Source organism: Pinus tabuliformis, chromosome J, assembly GCF_031772625.1.
Source record: "Pinus tabuliformis cultivar Carrire ecotype Pingquan chromosome J, CPIR1, whole genome shotgun sequence".
NCBI classification, from domain to species: Eukaryota; Viridiplantae; Streptophyta; class Pinopsida; order Pinales; family Pinaceae; genus Pinus; species Pinus tabuliformis.
Window position 1 is genome coordinate 633,122,020 of NC_142295.1, and position 18,601 is coordinate 633,140,620.

Genomic DNA, 18,601 nt, shown 5'->3' on the forward strand with positions numbered 1-18,601 from the left:
TAACGCTATAAGGAAGAAGCCAAAAGAGGATATCTTAGAATTTATAAAAAGGTCCAATAAGTAGTATAAAAACCTGCCAGGTGAGATAAAGCCTCCTCCAGCTGCTGCTCGAGTAGCTTTTTTGGGAGCCTTTGAAACCTACTTTGATTTTACTCTAAGGGGAAGGAAGTCTCACACTCTAGATCAACTCCAAATCGATGCACTTGAGGTGGAAGTAAATTTCACCTCAGCAGGGAAGTCAAGAGGAAAACAAGAACCTACTGAGAATAAAAGAGGGAAAGAAGAAGCATCCTCCTCTGGTCAATCTAAAGAATCAACAGACCTGAAGTGGGATGAACTGGATAAACTCATCAGGATTTTATCACATAAGTTTGGAAATCTTGAACTTGAGAACAAGAGTCTCTCCAAATACAATCCTCAAGGTAGCAACTGAGGTTATAATCCACAGTATAGAAGGCCTCCATTGTAGTTACTTCCAAGGGAAAGAAAGGAATAGCTCGATCAGATCCATCGTCCTCTATATTTAGAAGATGATCCTCACGACAATTGTCAAATACACATGAGATGTAGGGAAACTTGTATTTCGCTTTCTCTGCAGAATAACATGAAAATATGGCTCACCAGGAGACCAGTAATGATAAAGAAGCAACAGAAAATGAGGAGGATATAGATTATTATTGTAAACAGATTGTGGATTTCATGCAAGCACAACCTCACTAAAAGTATGATCTAAGATATTCAAGAAAGAGGTCAAGGGAACCAGAACAACAAGATGGAATTGATCCCCAAGTTATTCCCCCAGTACCAGATAAAGGGAAAGGTAAGTTGAATCCTGACTCTTCCAAGATAAAAGTATCCTCAAATAAGGGAAGCAATAGTTCTGAGGGACACGCAGAAAAGAAGGCACCGGTTATGCAAAAAACTGCCAGTGGTAAGGAAGGAGAATTAGAGCCAGGAGGTATAGAAAAGGTCCAACCTACATTCAATCTTCAGAAGGAGCTTGAAAAGGTAAATATTCTCGTTCCTCTGATTGAGCTTCTAAAGAATCCTACTTATAAAGTTCAAGTCTCTCAATTCATGCATCCATCCACCTCAGCACCAACCCATGACAATTTAAACCTCCAAGAGGAGAGGCCAATGGTTCTTTTTGGGCCGCACATGGAAGAACTTGATCCTGCTACTGCACCCTTCTACATGACCCTAGTAATCCATGACCTCTTATTGCATAATTGGATGTTTGACTCCGGAGCCTCGCACAACCTCATGCCCCTAGTAGTGATGGAACAATTGGGCTTGCAAATCACCAAGCCCTACAAGGACCTATATTCCGTTGACTCTAAGAAGATCAAATGCTTGGGGATGATAAACGATTTGGTGGTAAACCTGGCTCAAATCCTTGTGAAGAGTGTGGTAATGGACATAGTAGTGGAAGACATTCCCCCTCGGTTCAGCATGCTTCTATCTAGATCTTGGGGTTCCAAGGTGGGGGGCTCTATCAAGTTAGATCTAACTTATGCCACTATTCCCACTTTTGGAAGTGAGAAAAGGAGGTTGTGCAAAGTGTTCAAGTTTGTAAAAATTGTGACCCCAGCTAAAGGCTCAGAAAACTCCCCAGTGCATAGGAAAGAAAGCGACCTCTCCTGCCTGTTCCTAAAAGAAGATAAAACCATCTTATAGGGAACATCAGTACACCTAACAAAGCAGTTAGAACACCAGCACGCAAATGAAAACAAAGTATGGAAATTATACTTTGACGGAGAAAATTATAAAGAGGGAAATGGAGCAGGAGTATTGTTGGTATCTCATGAGGGCAGCCTCATACCCCTCTCATTCAAGCTGGAGTTTGAGGCAACCTGGAGGAGTATGAATCATTTCTCCTTGGGTTACAAATGGAAAAGAATATGAATATTGAATACCTAATGGTCTATGGAAACTTTGAACTGGTCGTAAGGCAGATCAGAAATCAGTGCCAAGCCAAACACCCCAGACTGAGGACTTATCGAAATGAAGTGTGGGATCTAATTGATAAAGTTTTCTTGGCCTTTAATATCTAATTTCTACCCAGAGGAAACAAAATGTTTGACTCCCTTGCTGTAACGGCAAGTAGTTTCAGGCCCCCTCAAAATCTGTTACTCAGGTATGAGGTATAAGTTAGATACAGACCCTCTACACCTGATAATGTCAAGCACTATTAGGTATTCAAGGACGACGAGCAGGTGAAACTATTCATAGAAGTCGTCAGGGAGTTTGCTAACTCCACCATCGATCAAGAAGAAGAAGCAAATCAAGAAACCACTTCATGGGAAGACACAGTATCTGGGCACAAAATTCTACAACTGAAAGGGAATACCATCCCTCGTGGACTAGTCCCACTAGAAAGGATTTTTAATAAGGATGACATAGCCTCCAAACCAATGGCTTCGGAGATAGACGATCAAGTAGAAGATTGCAATATCGGCTCAGAGGAGGAACCCCAGATGATCAAGCTATCAAGAGGAATCCCCTTGCAATACAAACAAAGGTATTTAAAGCTATTCAAAATCTACAAGGATGTTTTTTTCTTGGTCTTATGAGGATTTAAAAGCATTTTATACTAACATTATTCAGCATAAGATTCCTTTAAAGAGTGTAATAAAAGCATGCAAGAAGAAACTCAGGTAGATAAATCCACTCTTACTCCCCTCCAATGAAAAAGAAGTGAGAAAGTTGCTACAAGCGAAGATCATAGTGCCTTTAAAGTACTCTGAGTTGGCGGCCAACTAAGTCCATGTCTAGAAAAAGAACGGAGAAATAAGTCTGTGTGTATATTTTTGAAATGTAAATAGGGTGTTGCTGAAAGGCAACCACCCACTGCCTAAGATGAATTATATATTGCCGAAGGTGGTCGGCTCAGTTAGAATGTCCATGATGGATGGGTTCTCTGGTTACAACCAAGTGGAAGTCCACCCTGATTATCAGAAGAAGATTGCTTTCACCACCCTGTGGGGAACATTCATGTACGTTCACATGCCTTTCAGTCTTATTAATGAAGGGGCCACATTTCAGAGAGCTATGGACGTAGCTTTCATAGGGGATAAAGACAAGTTTGTGGTGGTTTATTTAGATGATATCACAATCTTTTCTAAGACTGATGAAGAGCACATCCTCCACTTGAAGCTTACCTTTGAGAAATGCAGGAGGTATGGTCTTTCTTTGAATCCTAAGAAGTCTCAGTTCGCCCTGAGTAAGGGGAAGCTACTAGGAAACATAGTAGCGCAAGAAGGTGTGAAGATCGATCCTAAACGAGTCGAAGTCATCAGTCATATTCCTCTACCCAGGAATAAGAAAGAGGTCTAAGATTTTTTGGGGAGAATAAATTTCTTGAGGTTCATACCCAACTATGCATAAATAGTCAAGGGTATTACAGACATGCTTAAGAAGGAAAATGAAGTCATGTGGAGCCCTGCCCCCCGAGATTCTTTCATTAGAATTAAATAAGCTTTGGTTGAAGTCACAGTACTAGTCAACCCTGACTATTTAATGCCTTTCTATATCTTTTCTTTCGCATCACCACATACTATCGCTCCAATTCTGCTATAGAAGAATAAAGATGGTTATGAACAGCTCGTCGCCTTCTTAAGCCAAGTCCTGAGGGATGTTGAGCTAAAATATAATATCTTGGAGAAACAATCCTATGCACAAGTCAAGGCTTTGAAGGCATTTCGTATGTATGTACAACAATCGTAAATCACAACATTTGTCCCAACGACAGCGGTCAAGGACATCCTGGTGCAAGGAGACAGTGAAGGAAAAAGGGGTAGATTGATAGCAAAGATGCAATAATATCAGCTAGACATAAATCCTACTAAGCTCATAAAAGGCCAGGGGTTGGCCAAGGTTTTATCCAAATCTAATTGCAAAGCTTTAGGGATAAACCTGATAACAAAGGAAGGTAGACCAGAGGATCACCCTAGTATAAGAACATCGTTCATTATCTCTTATTCCTGAGGTTCCCGCTGGGGCTGGATAAATCCAAATACCGAACTATATCATATCCAATGGTCTACTCTACTGGAAGGACCGTTGGGTGTATTGTTGTTATGTTTGGTAGAAGGCGAAACCCATAAAGTGATTGAGGATTTCTATGGAGGAGTTTATGGAGGCCACTATAGCTGGAAGACCACAACACATAAAATCCTCAAGGCAGTATTCTACTGGCCTACGATGTTTGGAAATGTTCATTCCCAAATCAGGTCATGCCAAAAATGTTCATAATATTTGTAAGATGTTCCTTTACAATTATCATGCCAGTTGGAACTAGTAGTAATAAAGAACAGTAAACTTTATGCTCATAAACATTCTAGACACAACAGAACTGGAAAGAGAGATCTAAACATTAGAAACTCAATTGGAACTAAAATATTGTTTGTGTGCATAATAAGGAGAATAAATTATAAACATTACCATATGAATTATATTTAACAAGAAACTGAGTCGAGGACTCATGTACAATTTAACAATTTGTACTAAGGGTTGCTAGAAAAACCCTTAATAGAAAAGAAAACAATAGTATTTATGAAACAATAAGCTTTACACCTTTACATAAACTACTGAGTAGGACAAATTGTTAAAAATAGAAACAAGAAATTCCAATTTATTTTGTCCTTTAATTAAATTGTGAATTAAAATTGTAATTTTATTCTCATAGCAACTTGTAATACTTAATTAAGTTAAATTGCCTTGATTGACTTATGAAATTTGAGTTGGAAGCCTATCTAGAGTCATGTAGAGTGAGCCCTAAATTTTAGGGGCCCGGGTTGATTTCTTTGGAGTTGTAATTAGATAACTCGATCTAACTTATTTATAGTTAGTTAAACTAGTTCTAAATGTTGGAGGAACTAGTAGAGGTCTAGTAGTGGAGTAGTGCACCAGTGCATCACCAGTACCACACCAGTTAACTAAAGATTCACTCACAAATAATTCATGCATGTCCGTTTATATGAAGACCCAGTTGAGATTAGAGTTCAGGGATAGTGTACTATCAGTTATATAATTTTCTGAGTTGTACAAATGGCACATGCAATCAGTTGAGGACCTATGTTTGGATTGCACAGTTATGGAGAGTAGATTTCCAAATTAAATATGGGTTGATTTCCAAATTGCACAAGGAAGTAGGGGCTTGCTAGGAAACACGATTGGCTAAGTGTTGGCTTGAGCTGGCTTGTGAGGTAGAGTGATAGATTGTACTAATGCAGGAATTTTTCAGGATGAACAAGAGTTGTCTTTTCTTCTCGGGTCTTCTGGTTAATGCAACATAGATATTCGGGGTTTTTAGTAGTTTCTTTCCCTAGAGAAATATTGTGTTATGTTCAATTGATATTCTTCCTCTTTCTTCTTATTTTTTTCATCAATCATTTTTGGTTTCTGCTGAGAAGAGTAGAATAGACTCGTGTCTTGTGTTTTAGCAAATCACATAAGTTGTTGAATCTACAGAAAAATCTATATGGTATTGGAGCTGAAGACGGTATAGAAGAGGAGATTTCGATTTTAGTGCACAGGTGAAAATTATATTTGCAAGTTCATACTTCAAAGCAGCAATATGTCTTTCTACGGGTTGCGACTTGAGTATGCCTTGGAGGGAAGCTCGAATTACATAGCTTGGAAGGACAGGATGGAGGCAGTGTTGGAAGACAATGACCTCAAGGAATTCATAGATCATAACATTCCTAAGCCTCTAGCATCGAATTCTAAAGATCTGGCTGAACGGAGAAAGTGTGTGGAAAAATCGAGAAGGATTATCTTGGACGGAGTTCCAGACCACATTGTCTCGAGTCTCTATGGCAAGGATACTCCATACTCAATGTGCGAGGCATTGCTGAACCTATTTCAAAATAACAATGACCATAGAAAGTGGCACTGAAGGAAAAACTCAAAAAGATCAAGATGGAGAAGGGAAACTCTATTCCGAAGTACTTGACCAAGTTCACCCATTGTCGGGATGATCTTGGAAGCATCGAGATTATTGTCGTCGAGGACGATATGTTGAATCTATCTCTTCTAGGACTTCCCAAGAGTTGTCACAGTTATCAGGACTTTGTCAATGGTAGGGAGAAGAACAGTTGTGGTCAAATTTGGTACAGGAAGAAATTTATAGGAATACCAAAGATGGATCCTCATCAAAGACTAGTGATGGGGAAAATTGTGCCTTAGCGGGTAAGGCAAAGAAAGGGAAGGGGAAGGCATCTCATTCCAAATTTGAATCTTGTCATGGAGGGAAGAATAAGGACATGTTGAAAGTCAAGTGCTTTTATTGTCACGAGATGAGACATTTTTCCACAAAATGTCTGCTCAAGAAGGCCGATAAGAAGCTGATTGGAATCTGGATTAGGGGAAAAAATTAGCTCAAAAATCAAAGTTCTCAGAATAGCCCGAAACCTGAATGGCTGCATCCATCTCATCAAAATGATCCAACTGCAACTCGTTTCATTCAAAACGTAGTTTGTATGAGGAAGATAGAGCCCGTTGACTACTTTGTCAAATAGAAGAAATTTTGCAAAAAAAAAATGCCCAGTCATTGCACAATCAGCAATCTGTACTGTTGATGTGGTAGGTGACTGGGTAGGGTCAACTTCGATCAATGGACCAACCAGGTTATGACAAGTGTCACGTTGTGGTTGGTTTCAAGTGTGGTGACATGGCAATATTTCATTGGTTTGAAGGTGGTCCAATGAGGACGGGACAAGAGGCAAGCCCGGAGGCTACCACGTGTCCCTCCCCAAAGGATCGACTAGGCACTATATCAAAATTTTTATGGAGACATTGAGGATCGACCCCATGACCTCCTCTACACAAACCACAAGTCTTACCTTTATGCCATACGGGTGGGTCTTACAATACAATTGTTCGAAATTGTTTTTGTTATGTTAACCGGGCGGAGTTGGCAGAAAAACCATCGGCAGTTACCGCCAACATGTGACCACAACAATCAACCCATGGCAGTGAACCAATGGTTAATGTTTACACTGGCAAACAACACACACACCATAATTACAAACCCTCTGCAACATGTGAACACTCTGGGCTAACCACTAACGGTTATCCAAATAGACAGCCATGATTAACCGCTTACCATAACCGTGGCATTATTTGCCACCATATGACCACTCAATGGAGGCCAACAGTGTTAAGTTTAACTGTTAAGCCTAACTATAACATTTTGTGCCACGACATGTGAACACTCCACTTAAGCCACCTCGAGTTATGTCAACTGACCACACGATTAGCACTAGTTAGTCCCGATTATAGTTAATTAACACACAGTTAACTTTAATTAAACTCCACTTTAATTTGACGGTAAATTTTGCGGTCCACCAATTTCAGCGCTAGCTCCAAAATTATCGGGACTAACTGGAGTTCCTCCAGTTTTAGTGGAGCTTTTCAAGGGAAAAATAATTTGGGTCATAACTAGAGCAATTTTCGACCAAATGGAGCTTAGGAAAAGGTGTTCCTAGATTATTTCAACATTTAGAACATAAGGGAATAGGTTTCAGAGGTAGATAGGAACTTCCGTAAGTGATTTTTCCACGTTGAAGTTTAAGGAAGCTTAGGGCCACCAGGAGAGGAGGTCAAGCCTAGATCAGATGTGGTCCATTTGCAGAGTTTGGAGAGTCATCTTAGGAGTTTTTGGGTGCCCTGGGTCCATTGAAGTAGGTTTCAGGAGTTGTAGAGCATTGTAAACTATACTCTTTTCCATTTTGGGAAAATACAGAGGCCCAAGCCATGGAAGCTGGACCAAGGAGATGTAGCCCAGGAGGGGTGAACTCCTTTATCAAAATATTGTGTTAGTGTTCTTCTTGATGGTTTTCTATTCATTTACTTTCTATTGTTCAGCACTTGTCTTTCATGTTATTTTTCTCATGATTCTAACATAAAACTTGATATAAAATTACCTATTTTGAATCATAAATACCATAAGGAAACCTATGCACATGCAGCAATTGACAAGCATTTGTTTAAAAATCTGAAGTTGAAATTAGCACAGCAAAACTAACATTCAGCTTCACATGAGTTTGGTATCAGAGCAAAGGTTATTTGCTTGATTGCTTGATTTTTGTGCAAGTATGTTTTAATGGTTGCAGATTTATGAAGCTTTTTTATGCATTACAAGTGTGATGGTAGCTTCAACAAGTGATGTTTCTAATATCTCTTCCTTAGCAAGATTCTTTGATGAAGAGATGTTGCAAGATTTTTTCATCATGAGATAGATGGTGCAAGAGATGATTGAAGATAGGAAGGAGAACTCTATACTTCAAGAGAATTTGATGGCCATGAAGGAGGAGAAGCAATATCTTCTTGAAAATATGCATGAGATGGATATTTTACTCCATGATGCCAAGGAAACCCTAGCCAAGTGTGTGCATGAACATGACGTATGAAATTCAAGTTTATATTCAATTTCCTCTCAAAATGAATGTTTTGGTTCTTTTGAAAGACACTCTAGAGGAATAGGGTCCAAATTATTGATGGAGATGGGATATGAAGGTAAAAGGTTAGGAAAACATGCACAAGGCATAGTTGAGCCAATTGTTGTTGAGGAAAGGCCTAGGTATTCGGGTCTTGGTTGTGGACAACATGATGGAGAATGCTCCAAAGCCAAGGAGGCACATGAAGGTGTTCCAAGAGGGAATTTTATTACATGTTCATACCCTAAGTTTTTGAATTTTGTGCTCATGAGGAATGGAAAAGTTTTATACCCACTTTGCAAGAAGATTCTCATAAGCATGCAACTAGTGGAAAGGGAAAACAAGAGGATGTTGAAAGCTCTATGGTCATTGAAACCATTGTTGGTATTCTGAAGAGATCCACTACCTCATTAAATTCACCTCCTCAAGAAGGCGACAAAGGTGAATGTGCAAGGTATAAATACACCTTTAATCAAGTTTCTTTTGATTATGATAAACATGGTAAATCTTCACATAAGAATTGGAGAGAATTTACATGTACTTTTTGTGGTTTGAATAACCATACTGTTTCGAGATGTTGGAAGAGGATAGCCATACACAAGAAACTTTCAAAACAAAAGAGACAGAAAACCAAAGGTCCATTGGATAATGGAAATCATGTTGTAAAGAAGATGCAATTATTTTGCACTCATTGCCATAAGCATGGTCATCTTGTAGAAAATTGTTGGACTTTGCATCCAACAAGTCATCCACTACATTTGAAGAAGGTGGAGAGAGATTTTGGCAAGAACGGAAAAGAGAATTACATAATTGATGTGGGTCAGGATGATACACATGATGAAGTGCAACTGAAAGAAGCGTCATTGAAATGGTTAGGAAGGAGATGGCTAGATTTCTTAACCAATTAAAGCATTGCAATTCTTTTGATAATTGATGAAAATAAGGCAAGATTTGCATTTCCTAATTGATACATTTCCTTGATGATGCATTTCTTGTTATTTTAATGCATTACTTTTTTGTTGAAAGTATGTTGCAATTTGTATGATGAAAGATGTTGAAAGTGGAGTTCTATTTGACTCACTTAAATGCATGAAAGAAGGCAATTTGTGTTTACAAAATTGTATGTGAATGCATTTCTTTTGAATACATTCTTGATATTGCATATTTTCGCCAGGAAGGTGTGTGAAAGTGGGATATATTACTCACTTCATTTGCAGCAAATTTGTCAACTCAACTCTTAAGTACCTATACATGTTTTTGGGTTTATTGTAATTGTGATTATACTTGAGGGAGAGTTGAAGAATTGTACACATACATGAGAGTTTGTGTGTGTGTGAATAGGGGAATTGTTATTGGTTTCATTGTGTTTGGATACATGCATGAGTGTCGACTTGTGTCGATTGTTGCCACATGTATATCATATCGACTTGGAAGAGTTGAGTTTATCTCCAAAGATGAAAGGTAGATGTTGATGTATTTATGCAAAGAATCGTCAAGTTGTTGTACATGCTTATGTTTGGCTCTCAAGTCAAGTCAGATGCTTTAAGAAGTATGTTTTGTCGACTTATGTTTATTCGATGATGTTTTGTCGACTTGTGTTAGTCGATGGTTTGTACACCAAGATGCAAGAGTATGTGGCAATGTTACATGATGTGACAATTTTTGCTTTGAAGGAGCAAAAGAAGAGCTCGTCGATTTGCATTTCTTTCATAATGTGTTTTTCCATTTAATAGTTGTATTTGCGACAAGATGTCATAGGATTTTGGAAGGTCCATTCTTGAGAAAGATGCTCATGCTTAGCCTTGATTCTCAAATCATGACATGAGTAGCATGTTTAACTGGAGGATGATAGAGGCAAGAAGTGAAATTGGACGAGATACCAAAAATTTGCAGCCATTGTAGACCGTTGTATGTGTTGACGCCAAGATTCTCAGTGGGAAGGCTATTAGATTGTATGAGTTTTCCAATAACCGAGAGATTGATGTGGTACAGCAAAGGTATTTTTCAACAAGAAAGTGTCCAACAAGTGTTGGATTGGGTCAGCAACAAAAGGAGAACTTTGGTTGAAGTGTCAAGCCATTGGCAAGGCAACACATGTCAGTGAACTCGAGTGGTTGTCATGGAGGTTTTTCCAAGTAGAATCAGTTGATAGAACTTGGAAAGGAGAAGTGTATTCAACTCTCATCAGATAACCAGCTTTTGTGGGTCCAAAAGCGTCTCAGTGGGAAGAAGTGATCGGAATCTGGATTAGGGGAAAAAAATTTCTCAAAAATAAAAATGCTTAGAATCACCTGAAACTTGAACGACCACGTATGTCTCGTCAAAATAATCCCAATGCAACTCATTTCGTTCAAATAGGAGTTCATATGAGGAAGATAGAGCCCGCTAACTGCTTTGCCAAACAGAAGAAATTTTACAAAAAAAATTCCCAGTCATTGCACAGACAGTAGTTTGTACTGCTGACGTGGCAGGTGACTGGGCAGGGTCAATGGTCCAACCAGGTTATGACAAGTGTCACGTTGTGTTTGGTTGCAAGTGTGGTGACATGGTGAGATTTCATTGGTTTGAAGGTGGTCCAATAAGGAGGGGACAAGTGGCAAGCCTGGAGGCTGCCACGTGTCCCTCCCTAAAGAACCGGGTGGGCGCTATATCAAATTTTTTATGGAGGCACCAGGTTCGACCCCGCGACCTCCTCTACACAAACCACAAGTCTTGTTGTTGTTTCATACGGGTGGGTCTTACAATACAATGGTTCAAAATTGTATTTGTTATGTTAACCGAGCAGAGTTGGCAGAAAAACCATCGACAGTTACCACTGACATGTGACCACAACAACCAACCCACGGCGGTCAACCAATGGTTAACATTTATACCGGTGGACAGCACATACACCATAACCGCGAACTCTCCACAACATGTGAACACTCTGGGCTAACCACTAACGTTATCCAAACAGGCGGCCAAAATTAACCACTTGCCATAACCATGGAATTATCTGCCACCATATGACCACTTAACGGAGGCCACCAGCGTTAAGTTTAATGATTAATCCTAACTGTAACATTTTGTGCCATGACATGTGAACACTCCGCTTAAGCCGCCTACAGTTATGTCAACCGACCGCACTGTTAGCTCTAGTTAATCCTGGATTATAGTTAATTAACCCACAGTTAACTTTAGTTAAACTCCAGTTTAATTCGGCAGTAAATTTGGCGATCCACCAATTTCGGCACTAGCTCCAAAATTAACGGGACTAACTTGAGTTCCTCCAGTTTTAGTGGAGGTTTTCTAGGGAAAAACAGTTTGGGTCATAACTGGAGCAATTTTCGACCAAATGGAGCTTAGGAAAAGGTGTTCCTAGATGATTTCGACATTCTGAACACAAGGGGATACATTTTAGAGGCAGAGAGGAACTTTTGTACATGATTTTTCCACGTTGAAGTTTAAGGAAGCTTAGGGCCACCAGGAGAGGAGGTCAAGCCTAGATCAGTTGTGGTCCATTTGCAGAGTTTGGAGAGTCATCTTAGGGGTTTTTGGGTGCTCTGAGTCCATTGAAGTAGTTTTCAGGAGTTGTAGAGCATTCTAAACTATACTTTTTCCATTTTGAGAAAATATAGAGGCCCAAGCCATGGAAGCGGGACCAAGGAGATGTAGCCAAGGAGGGGTGAAGTCCTTTATCAAAATATTGTGTTAAGTGTTCTTCTTGATGGTTTGATGTTCATTTAATTGTTGTTAAGCACTTGTCTTTCATTATATTATGCTCATGATTCTAACATAAAACTTGATATAAGTTTACCTGTTTTGAATCGCAAACACCATAAGGGAACCTATGCACATGAAGAAATTGACAAGCATTTGTTTAAAAATCTGAAGTTAAAATTAGCACAATAAAACTAGCATTCAGCTTCAGATCAAAATCCCCCAGGATGAGCGGCAGGAGGTGAGGCTCTTTATCTCACAATTCGAACTAGACTTTACCCTCATCGCATGTATGTCATCGATGATGGCTACTTTAAGGTACCTAGGCAATGGAGCTTCTTTCAACATGACTGGTAACAAAGAGCTCTTCAGTAACTTGGAGGACAAGGATCTCTAGATGCATATCGAGATGGGTGATGACAAGAGGTATAGTGCTACAGGGCTTCGTACAATTACTTTTTAGAGGGATTTAGATGCTCCCCTCACTTTGCAAGATGTTATGTATGTTCCTGGTTTGAAGAAGAACTTGGTATCTGTTTCCATGTTGGAGGATAGAGGCTATGATGTGATCTCTAGTAAGGGAAAGGCATTCCTTTGTCACATAGCCACGAGATAGGCAAAGATTATAAGGGTTCTGGTGAAGAATCTCTACAAGTTAGAGGTAGAAGATTTTGCTACCTTGAGCACGAAAGTAGAGAGGGTGCATTACCGAGACATCGTTGAGTTGTGGCATGGGTGGTTGGGTCACTTGCATCATGGCACTTTGAAAATCATGCAAAAAAATTCTACCAGTCTTCCCAAAGGTACACTAGAGAAAGTTGACACATGCAAAGGGTGTACTTTGGGAAAATACACCAAGGCTTCCTTTCACGACAAAGATATTTTCGCACAGGCAATCCTCGATCAAGTCCATTCATATGTGTTTGGACCGTTCTCGACAGCATCCACGGCCAAACACATGTATTATGTTATATTTGTTGATGATTTTTCTCATAAATGTTGGATCTTCTTCATGCAAAAGAAAGATCAAACTTTTGCAAAGTTTTGTGAAGATAAAGAATTGGTCGAGAAATATACTGGTAGGAAGGTTAAATATCTCGGGAGTGATAACAGTGGAGATTATGTGTTGAATGAGTTTAAAAACTTATGTGCAGCAGAAGGCATTCGATGAGAGTTGACAACACCTCATAACCCACAACAAAATGGGGTGGTTGAAAGGAAGAATAGAAGCATAGTAGGGGAAACATGGGTGATGTTGCATGATCAGGGCCTACCACTACACTTGTGGGCCAAGGCATGCAACACAGTTGTTCATTTGCAGAAAATAAGCCCTTGTCGAATTCTTTTGATGAGTACACTAAAGGAGGCTTTCTCAGGGAAGAGACCAAATGTGGGTCACTTCAGGATTTCTGGTTCATCGGTCTATTGCCATGTAACCAAAGATGCACGGAAGAAGCTTGAGCCGACAAGAGAGTTGGGGATATTTGTGGGGTGCACTGTTACACCTCACAACTATCGGGTGTACCTACTGACCAACAACATGATAGTGGTTCATAGGGTTGTAAAATTCGATGAGAAGAAGGCCATGAGATGTTCCCTTGAGAGGGAGATTCAACTACATGCAGTTGAGGAGATTTTACCTCCTAAGGAGGAACCTCAGATTGATGTGGAGCAGACACATGCAGAGGATCGGTAAGTGGAGACACCCACTCAGGCAGAGTCTTCCAGAGAGGGGAGAAAGTGCACCAAGGAGGCTGACATGTTATTGCATGATGTGAGAGAGAATGTGGTAGCACCCACATCACACTGTAGGTAGAGGAGGTCACCCGAGAGGTATACTTCATACATGGATCTTATGAGCGGATGTGTTGAGACAAAGTCATCTTCTTTTGAGGAGGCAATGTAGCAACCGGTTTGGTTTGATGCCATGGTTAAGGAGTATGACTCCATTTTCAGGAACAGTATTTGGGATGTGGTCCCAAGACCAGCGAACAAGTCAGTGATGAGTTTCCAATGGCTTTACAAGGTAAAGCAAGCAGCAAATGGTAGTGTGGAGAAACATAAGGCCAGGTTTGTGGCTCGAGGATTTTCTCAGGTGGAGAGGATTGATTACGATGAGACTTTTTCTCTTGCTGCAAGGTACTCATCAATCAGATCCATATTGGCACAGTTAGTGCAGATGGGATGGAAGATACATCAGATGGATGTAAAGACTTCCATCCTTAATGGCATGATTGAGGAAGAGGTGCATATTGAGCAACTTGAAGGTTTTGAGATGTTCGACAGAGAGTCACATGTGTGCTGACTCAAGTGAGCGTTGTATGGGCTAAAGCAAGCACCTCGTGCTTGGTAAACTAGGATCGATAGCTACTTCACCGAGTTGGGCTTCACCAAAAGTGAAGCGAAGTGAACCTTTACCATATTATGGTTGAAGGTAAATTGTTGATTATTGTTTTATATGTCAACGATTTGATTCTAATAGGTGATGATAAGTTGAGCAAGTCTTGCAAAAAGGACCTTGTAAGAGAGTTTGAAATGAAGGACTCGGGGCTCATGCACTACTTTCTGGGCATTGAAGTATGGGAAGGTGATGAGTAAGTTTTTGTCTCTCGGGGAAAGTATGCCGATGAGATACTGAAAAGGTTCCACATGGAGAGAAGTAAACCCATGGAGACTCCTCTAGAAAGAAACTACAGGAAGGAGGATGTTACTTCTAGTGAAGTAGTGGAAGCTACTATTTATAAGCAGCTTGTGGGTTCACTCATGTATTTGGTGAACACATGACCAGACATGTGCTATGCAGTTAACCAGCTTAGTCAAGCGATGGTTAAGCTGACCAAGTTGTATTGGAAGGCAACGAAGCATGTGTTGAGATACCTCAGAGGTACTACTCAGTGTGGTTTATGGTACATACGGACAGAGGGAGTGAAGATTCAAGGCTTCACCGATGTAGATTGGGTAGGGATTCCATCCAACAGGAAGCGAAAATCAAGAGGGATCTTGAGTATTGGTTCAGCAGTTGTTTCTTGGTACAACAGGAAACAGAGATTAGTTGCACTCAATTCAGTAGAGGCAAAGTACATGGATCCTAGTCAAGCAACTTGTGAGGCTATCTAGATTAGGAATATTCTAATAGGTTTGTTTGGTCAATAGATGGATCCCACTATGATTTACTGTGACAATCATAGTTGTATAAAACTCTCCGAAAATCCAATTTTTCATGATCGGTCCAAGCATATTGATATCTAGTATCATCATCTTCGAGATTGTGTGCAGAGGAAAATTATGTTGTTGGAGTATATTCGGAGCAGGATGCAGATATTTTGACAAAGGCATTGTCAAGATTAAATTCAAGTTTCACAAAGATAGGATCAGGGTAGATGATAATCCCTTTCTTGTTGAGAGGGAGTGTTAAAAATAGCAACAAGAAATTCCAATTTAACTTGTCCTTGAATTAAATTGTGAATTAAAATTGTAATTATATTCTCATAGTAACTTGCAATAGTTAATTGAGTTTACTGACTAAATTGACTTATGAAATTCGAGTTGAAATTCTATCTAGAGTCATGTAGAGTGATTCCTAAATTTTAGGGTCCTAGGTTGAGTTCTTTGGAGTTGTAATTAGATAACTCAGTCTAACTGAGTTATATTCAGTTAAACTAGTTCTAATTGTTGGAGGAACTAGTAAAGGTCTAGTAGTGGAGTAGTGCACAAGTACCACACCAATTAACTGAAGATTCACTCACAAATAATTCATGCATGCCAATTCAGATGAGGACCCAGTTGAGATTAGAGTTCAGGGACAGTGTACTATCAGTTGTAATTTTCTGAGTTGTACAGATGGTGCATACAATTAGTTGAGGACCTATGTTTGGATTATGGAATTATGGAGAGTGGATTTCCCAATTAAATATGGGTTTATTCCTCTAGGAATTGCACAAGGAAGTAGGGGCTTGGCAGGCAACATAACTGGCTAAGTGTTGGCTTGAGTTGGTTTGTGAGGCAGAGAGATAGATTTTACTAGTGCGGGAATTATTCAAGACGAACAAGCATTGTATTTTCTTCTCAGATCTTCTCATTAATTTTATATATATAGTCGGGGCTTTTAGTAGTTACTTTCTCCAGAGAAATAGTGTGTTATGTGCGATTGATATTCTTCCTATTTCTGCTTATTTTTTCATCGGTCATTTTTTGTTTCCACTAAGAAGAGTAGAGTAGATTCTTGTCTTGTGTTTTAGAAAATCACATAAGCTATTGAATCTACAGAAAAATCTACAAAAATTTTGTAAATATAGTTTGTTTTAAAAAAGAGAGAGAGAAATATAGTAGAGTCATGGAGTCTGCTATAGGAAGCACGAACACAGGAACCGAGAACAAAATCTCTGATGTGGTAAAGGATATGGATGAGTCAAATTGAAACTCGCCAAACTGGTAGACATTTATATGAATAAGTTGTAGTTGAAATGGTATTTGTAACTATAAAACAAAGCACAATAAAATGAGAGCACCTCGTTAAGTATGGTACAATGAATATAAATGAGGGTTTAAAAATTGAAAGGATAAATGTGAATAGGGTAAGAATTCAAATTACCTATGAGAAAAAAGGAAAAAAATTGTTGGTCCTCTGTCTGTGTAGAAAGGATATACATTAGTATGAAAATTGATTTATTGATAAAATTACTAATTTTATGCTCTGACAATTAAAACTTAAGAGAAGTGCAAAGGAAAACCTTTATGGTTAATTAGCATTGAGGGTTGAAAGGAAACCCCCATAACATAACATATTACAGCATTGCTTTTTTATAGGCTAGCTAGAGTAAGACCCAGTTTGGGTATAAGAAATTATGTCCATAAGAATCAAAAACCCTTTCATGACTCTGTAGAATCAATGTAAACAAAATGAAATAGATGAACATGAAGCTTATTACAGCTAATTGTTTCCAAATAAGAAATGGGTACTAAAGAAAATAATGAAAAAGACAAAAGAGTATAAACCCTATTACAATGAGCAAAATAATGACACCGAGTCTACTCTACTATTCTAAAATTAAACTACGACCAACACCATGGAGACTACTCTCTTATAAAAAAACAAAACACTCCACTGGAAGCTATAAAGACCAAGAGGAATTCATAATGAACAAACCGAAAAAGTACTTTGGTAATAATTAAACCAACAACCCTTACGACGACAAAAATTTCCTCGTAATACATTACTTAAAAAAAATCCAAATGGGTTTGGAGAAACTTAAAGAGGTGTTCTGGTAAAACACAACCCCCAAATTTTTCACTGATAAATCTCACATGGGGACCCTTTTAACTGATCGTTTGGTAATATTATTATTGGATTTTGAGAATGTGGATGGCCTAAATGAGTTCAAATTATCCTTATCTATCTATCTAAATATGTTTGAGCTCATTTGGATTAGATGTTTGTGAATATTGCTTGTTTGAATATTGGATGTGTTTTAGCCGCTTGACTTTGTGGCTTTTGCATGGGTCGATCATGTCTTGGTTGTTGCAATAGGCTCCTTGTGTGATTGGTGATTAGATTTTACGATCATGACAATATTCTATTACTGGTCACGAGAAGACGATGTGGCAACTTTAGTTGCCACATCACCTTACGTTTCATGTTGGTTACTTGTCTCCTCCACTTAGCATGACACCTACATTGAAAAAGAATAGTGGATCATTAATAATGTAAATAGGGAGTAATTATAATTGTTCAATGTACATTGTAATTTTATTTGTAATATTATAACATTCACATGTATATAAAAATTAAAATCATATAGATCAGAGTGTTGGAAGAACCTTCGGACCGCAAAATGGAAGAGTGGGATACCCTGCTGTCGGACCCTGGGAACACGAGAGGGAGATTAACGTTGTACAAGCAAGCATTACATATGTACTGGGTGATGAAGCATCTGCTTGCCAGGGTCATGGAGCAAGTTGCAGTTGAGATGACAGAGATTTCCCAAGGGGTGCCGGACATGAAGAAAGAGATGGCCAGCTTGCAGTTTATGACTCGGAAACAGGACATCAAAATAGAGGAAATAAGAGGTATGCTGAAGGACCTGATAAAGGCAAAGCGAGAAGAGGAGCCCAAGCAAGAAATTACGGTAGATTGAAGTGTCTGCACAATCACTCTTTTTGTTTTTTGCATGTTGTTATAAACTATAGTGCTCTTATGTTTAAGGTAGCTTGTTAAGTTTCTGATTATAGACAGCAAGGAACAAATTGCAGATAGAAGACTGTAAGGATTTTTTTATAGCAAGGAACAAAACATTAAACATTGTATATAATTTAACAAAAAAATAAACATTTAACATTGTAATATTAAAAAGATTTTGTATTATTATAACATGTTATTTAAAGATCCAAAATACATATCCAATTCTCATGACTGAGCACATTACCAAAGAAAAACAAAAAAAAATTGTTTACATACTCAATGC